A 6,926-nucleotide genomic window follows, 5' to 3' on the forward strand; every position below is an offset into this window, starting at 1 on the left:
TACTTTATACTGGGGGCCAAACTAACTAACTGTACCAGTGTTCTGTTACCCCGATAGATGGGAATGGGTTGTTAAATTTTCATTCAGTGTGTCCTGATAGAGGAGAAACGAGAGAGAGACACACCTCGTCGTTCTACATCTTTGTTTCCATTTTTGTTTTGTTACCGTATTTTACTAATAATTATACAGCTCGCATCATTATCTAAATAAAAAAAGGAAGAGTCTCACATGTCTTACCCATCAAATATATAATCATAAATGTTTTTAGAGGACCCCCTCTTAGGGGGGGAAGACCCCCAATCCAAAAGTCGTACACAACGGACAAAGTACAATATGTTTCAAGTCGAAACTAAGGTAGTAGAGTAATTTGGAATAAATTTTCGTATGAAATCAAGACACTTCCCTATATACGTGACATGAAGTGAAATTAAGTATAACATACGACGTTTCGCATATATAATGACGTCCTACAAAACAACTTATCTAAAATCACCAAAGTTTTAAAGCCCAGACTAGATAACTGATTCCTTTTTCACCCAGGGCTCCGGACTGGTCAACTCTTGGTGACCGCATGTCCTAATTAAAATTAGGGCTATACGTATCTACACATTAAAGGACGTAGAAAGAACGTGGAAAATCGGAATAATGTATATAAAAGAAAAAAATCAATCCATATATCGTACAACGTAACAACCTCCACGGGGAACGACGGATTTGCTTGGAGAACACGTATACTTGTTGTATTTTTCGTCAGCTTTAGGGCAGAAAATATCAAAAAGAGCCCACGTTTAGAACCGCCCAGCAAGTCAAAACTACACAAAACTATCGCAATACCATTATATTTATTTTGGCCACGGTGTCTCGGAGTCACAATTAGGCCACTTACTGAAGTGTTCATACAAGGATGACTGGCCCTTATGTTGGAGTTTATATATGGTAGTTCCTTTTGTGGCATTTCAGCATGCTCGCGTCCCAGACGAGAGACGAGTCCCTGCATTTCGGTGTCTTGATTCTCCGAGGACTCCAGGCGAAAAGTTGGTTCTTTCCGTTGTACGCAAAGTGCCGTAGAGAGTAATTGTCCGCCCGGGGGCTTCTCTCACTGTCCCCCCCCCAAGTTTGGAGTCTGACATTTTCCGAACGTCCATACACACACACACACACACACAGGTTCAAAGTTCCGAGATAACAGTAATCGTGTAAATTTGATCAAGTTCTCCTTTATTGTGCTCTTTACTAAAAGAGTCTCCAGGTCCTACCCCTTCCACAAACTGATACACATACACATTTATACACAACTATACATCCACACCATATACATACACCGTATATACATATAGGTCACATTACATACACATACATATATACAGTTAGTTGTCCATTTCGTCTAATTATTATGATTATTGTAGTTATTATTACGTATTTTACTATTACTCGATATCTAATATTTATTTAGTAAATCCCTGTTCACCCACTCTAATTTATTCAATATGGGGAGAAGAGTGAGTAAAGAGTTGTGATCTACACCGTGACAAATACAACGATTACGACAACAACAACAACAAACAACAAACAACAACAACCAACATTTACAGTAAAAACAAAACTAAAGAGAATGTACTGATACGTGACGTTGTAAACAAAACATTAATAAATAAATGAGCAAATTTATTTACATAGTAGTTAGTTAGTTAGTTAGTTAGTTAGTTTAGTTTTTTTCCGATGTCGCATCTATACTCTTATCTTTTGTATATAGTAGAATGATGCCTTTTTGATGATTATGTGTTCATTTTTATCTGAAGTTGTACGAATGTACCCATGGATGTATAAAGAATAGTTCTACCGCAAAGTTATTCTCCGTGGGGACTTCCGGCAACAATCTTGATTCTGATTGGCCAGAAGACTCGAACAAACATCAGCAAAGATGTTTTATTGAGAAGATGATCACTACGTGACAGAAGTTTTCAAAACCGTTTATGGTCTCCGGTACTTCCAGTCCAACGCCGACTGCATGCACAGCGTTAAACTTTTCTTTCTTTTTTTTCACTCACACATCTGCGACCCACTCGAAACGGGTCCGCGACCCAAAAGTGGGTCGCGACCCACCAGTTGAGAACCACTGCTGTACAGTAGATGAAATGCTGCATACTGTAATAACACTTCTCCTGAAGCCAGACTGCAGCACTGACGGTTATTTCCATGCTCAGTTTATTTTCTCAGATGTGTGTTTCATCATGCTCTGATGCAGCACGTCTGTCCTGCCTACCGACACGACTCCATCACGTCTCCACTCGTGTGTTTTGGAGAGACTACAGAGAGAAAGTAGAGGTTTCAAAAGCCACCCTGTCCATCTGCACCCCGCCCTAATACATCCTCAGATACAACATGAGAAATGATGATATTTAGAGCGTATGTATTGATATAAAGAGGCAGATGCAGCACTTTCTTGTGGAGGAAGACGGAGAAATGTTTGCTCAGATTTGTCCGAACCAAAGTCCACTTGGCAGGATTGAAGTGTTTCTCTATGCAGACGTTTGTTATGAAGGAAAATGCTGAATGACGGAGATTTGATATTGCATTTAGCTCTCCTTGAGGTGTGGTTAGAACTCGCAACGCCACCAATTGGAAATGAAAGCAGCTCATCCATCATGCATAACTAGTCACTTGTCATTGACTCTTTCTCCTCCAACTTTTCTACATCTTTGTTAAACTTGACTCTGAGCAAAAAGGGAACTCCTCCTGATCCCCCTAGAAAGTCTTAAAGGAATTTAATCAATAAACTACAAATAAGTCACTGAAATGAAGGCACTAAGAAGTCTGAAATGTACCCTTCAGCAGTCTTACTAATTTATAAGACATAGGAATTACGTGTTATTATTCGTAAAATCACAAAATTGTTGGTAAGTAATTTATCAAGCTTTTTAATTATTGCAGAAAAATCTTTAAACTCAAGATTTTATCATTCTTTATCAAACTACACACAACTCCCATGGTCTCAACCCTCACCACTGCTAAGCTAAAGGTGGCTAACGTTCGTTTAGACACTTCTTTTTTAAGAAATGTAAAAGCTTCAAAATGAATGGGATATTTACTGTCAATGTAATGTCATAGAACAAAATGTTAACATCTCTCAAGTTTAATTAAACCATAGATCTTATCTCAGGCCTCTTACATCAAAATAAAACATTAAAAAAACACATTTTTCTCGAGACAAGGGAAAGTGTAAAAGTGCTGACTCACTTTTCTGCAACAGAACACTTTGTTAAATTTCATCCTGAGCAAAAAGGGAACTCCTCCTGATCTCTCTCTCTCTCTCTCTCTCTCTCTCTCTCTCTCTCTCTCTCTCTCTCTCTCTCTCTGTACCTACCTGTTCTTTGTTTGGCGCCGTGTTTGAATTCCGTGTCTGTTCAAGCACAGATTGTGGATAGGAGGAATGAAGTGGGTTTTTCGAAGAGCTCTCCCTTTGTTACCCACATCCTGTGTTTGACCCCCAGGTAATCACAGTCCCCCTCCTCCTCTTCCTCCTCCTCCCTGTGGTGGGAACAGAGGAGGAAGCTTCTGGGGGTCACAGACCGCGGGGGGGATGACAGTATTGGCGGTATTGAGAACCTGCGAACCATGGATGAGTCTTTTTCACATGGCATTAGCCTGTAGGTCAGGAGGAATGCTGTGATGACGGCTGTTATCGCTCACACTGAGGTCTGACCACCCACCCCCTCCCCACAGCTCACCTGAGAGAGAGGGGGGCCGCTTGTTTCCATCAATGGAGAACGGACGGGGGCCCCTCTGGGCTTCAACCTGCAATATGTCACTCAAAGAGACGCTTACCAACCAGGAAGAGACTCAAAGTGACTGCCCTTGCAGTCACTTTGAGTCTCTTCCTGGTTGGTAAGCGTCTCTTTGAGTGACATATTGCAGGTTGAAGCCCAGAGGGGCCCCCGTCCGTTCTCCATTGATGGANTCTCGTCTCTCTCTCTACTCTCTCTCTCTCTCTCTCTCTCTCTCTCTCTCTCTCTCTCTCTCTCTCTCTCTCTCCTGACAGCCCGTCAGTATCTCATGCAGCTCACTGATCCAGTAATGACTGATTGACCCGACAGTGAAGAATAAATATATTTATAACTAGTTTAGCTTGTTCCAGAGGTAGATCAAATGTGTCGGGTGTTCTTACGTGTTTCGCTCCGCTCACCGGTCCGTCACAGCGGGCGGAGCTGCAGGATTTCTGCTTCACACACGTTGCATACCGCTATTTTATTGTCATTTTCGGACACCTTAAAATAATGCCAGACCGGTGAAGCCATTTTGGCGAGCTTGTTTTGCCGCGCACAGAGAAAAGTGTATTTTACGTCATGCGATCGGCATTTTTAGAGAGCACGCCGGCCGATCGATCGAAGCATCCCTAGTATATACTGGCATCTATGAAGGACCAAAAAGGATCCAGCTGCCCGAAGTACAACACCACTTCCTTCCTCGCTTCAAGTTAAATTGTTGAGGCCTATTGCACTACACTGATTTGACAAGGACTTTTCTGATCTAGTGTGTAGTGAACATGCTACATCATGCAGAAACATATCATAAAGATATGATGCATTAAAGGAACATCACCTTAAAGCTGTCTGTGCTGACGGGTTCTCTTACAGAACATCACTGGCATTGATGATGAAAGGAAAATGGACACCATTGCTGCGATTTAAAGTTCCCTAAGGACATACATGAAAGACTTTCTGTTTCCCCCCCCTTTCAGCCCTGATAAGACGCGAGTGGAAGAGCCGGTATGATCGTGTGATGAAGGCGGTGGGCAGCCCGGTGGCTCCAGGCTGCAGAGAGGGGGAGGGGGCCGTGCTCGAGCCGGTCACCCAGGAGCAGCCCACTACTCCCAAGAGGAAACAAGGGAGTGAGAGAATGACATCCTGCCCTCCAACCTGCAGCCACAGCGCCTCACTGCCCTCGGACATCCTCGTTGAGATAAAGGTACGCCTGCATGAGAGGGCATACACAGAAGGGAATTCCAGAGCACTCTGCAAAGGAAGCCCTTTCAAGGAATCAATGTGCTTCCCACCGAGGTTAAAGTAAATGTTGTCTTTCTTAAATGTACTTTGAATAAAGGAGTGGCTGAGCATTGCTGTTGGCCCCATGAGCGACGAGGAGCTGCCGACCGGCCCTCAGCTCCAAACGCTGCTCCAGAGAGTTGGAGACACACTGGCCTGCAGAAAGGTACATGGGACACACAAGTGCAACAGAACAAAGACAGCGTTTGGGTGGATGTGCCTATTCCTTTTAGTATCACACTCGGAAGCTTCATTCATAACAATGACATTCTAACTTCTAAATCTACTTCAGGATTCTTCAATGTTTTTTTGAAAGAAGACAGACATTAAAAAAGTTAAATCTAAATCCTTGACAGAAGCTACAAAATATATTATAAAAAATGATAATGCTTTTAATATACACAGGGGGTCCGCGGGGTCTTAACAAGTATTAAAAGTTGATAAATCGAAGACGTCTGTGACGTCTCTGTGTCGTCCTTGAGTCCACCAACATGTGGTCATGTCCGGATGATCTGCAATACAAACATAAATTGTCCTGTGTTACGTCCAGTGTTGTAATTAATAAACGTACTAATCTCAGACAAGTGAGGAGTCCCGGGGAAGAAATGGGCCAAAACGTCCCCGGGTCGCGCGCTGTCATGTCATTCTTCGTAGGACGGAGACCTGTGGTGACAACCCTCTTGACTCACTTCTCTTCTCTGTTCACAGTACCGAAACATAGTCCGCCACGATACGGTCGCCTTAGGACTTCAGTTTACGATTTTGGAAAATTCCTGGAAAAATTCCTGGGAAAGTTGTAAAATTCCTGGAGTAGCGGCTGAAACTCAAGATTGGAAAAAATAATGGAAACCGGCTGTGTGAAATGGAGTGTAACTGGGGTATCATATGTCATACCTAGACAGGAAGGAGGAATATAAGTGTTGGAAACTGATCTCTACAGGGCCTAGGCGTAGTCACCTAGCCCCGCTAGCCTCGGGTTAGTGCACTAAAAGTTTTCTAGCCTTAGCCCTCCACCTTTTTTTAGTCCCTAGCCCTAAATAAAAATAAAAAAAGTTTATGATAGCATAAAAATTAAAACATAAGTTACAAATGTTTGGTTTTTTACTGGTACAAGGTTCAGAATTTTAAGTAGGACTCCGAATCAAGAACCAAGTTCTCTCTTGTAAGTACTACACAACGAAGAAACCCCGAACAAAAGTCTTGGACCAACAAATAAGAGAGTTTAGACCGTTGTCTCACCCGTCCCGCGTCACAAAGATTAATCGTCATTCGATTGCTCATCTAATTCGAAATAAAACAAAACTAGGTTACGACGTGTTGACTTGACTAGGTTACGACGACACTTTTTTTTCTTCGGATATAGGTACACCTATTCTTATAAGGTTAAATTTATTTTCGTATTGGAATTCCCTGTTGAACCTTACGAAAAAAAAGAGAATTACGTAATTTCTACCGCCTAGCCCTTTTAGCCAAGCCGTTTAACAGTTTTCAGTTTACTAGCCTTAGCCTAGCCCTCGTTCTTTTTCCACTAGCCCTGTAGGGATTAAACCTGCCGTCCTGAACGTAAAGGGGTATTGCTACAACAATTGTTGGCCGCATTTGCCCGGAAGCGCGGCGCAAGTTCGCCATGTCAACTCTCCCAGAAAACAACAAACACAAAGGACACATTGCAACTCTACAGGTCAAGTCTACTCAGTTTAGGTTGCCTCGTTTTAATTTCATGTGTCTTAGTGGTGATGGTGTGGATGCGGTCGACTAATGTAAGTCCGTCTGACATCTTGTGTTGTTGAGAAACCTGGTAAAATAATGTGATATAACTTTTGTTCGACGTTTTACATTATGGAACCTTTTACGGGAAATTATGAAAAATTATCGGAATTAAAA

General features: G+C 42.4%; 1 protein-coding gene across 1 annotated transcript in view; it reads right to left on the minus strand.

Moving 5' to 3' along the window:
- Positions 1–6,926, minus strand: part of LOC104950353 (nuclear receptor corepressor 2-like) — a 145,294-nt gene that overhangs the window by 58,267 nt on the left and 80,101 nt on the right. The gene's annotated exons all lie outside the window — the stretch shown is intronic.

This window comes from Notothenia coriiceps, unplaced genomic scaffold (genome assembly GCF_000735185.1).
Source record: "Notothenia coriiceps isolate Sejong01 unplaced genomic scaffold, NC01 NC01_scaffold00000339, whole genome shotgun sequence".
Lineage (NCBI taxonomy): Eukaryota > Metazoa > Chordata > Actinopteri > Perciformes > Nototheniidae > Notothenia > Notothenia coriiceps.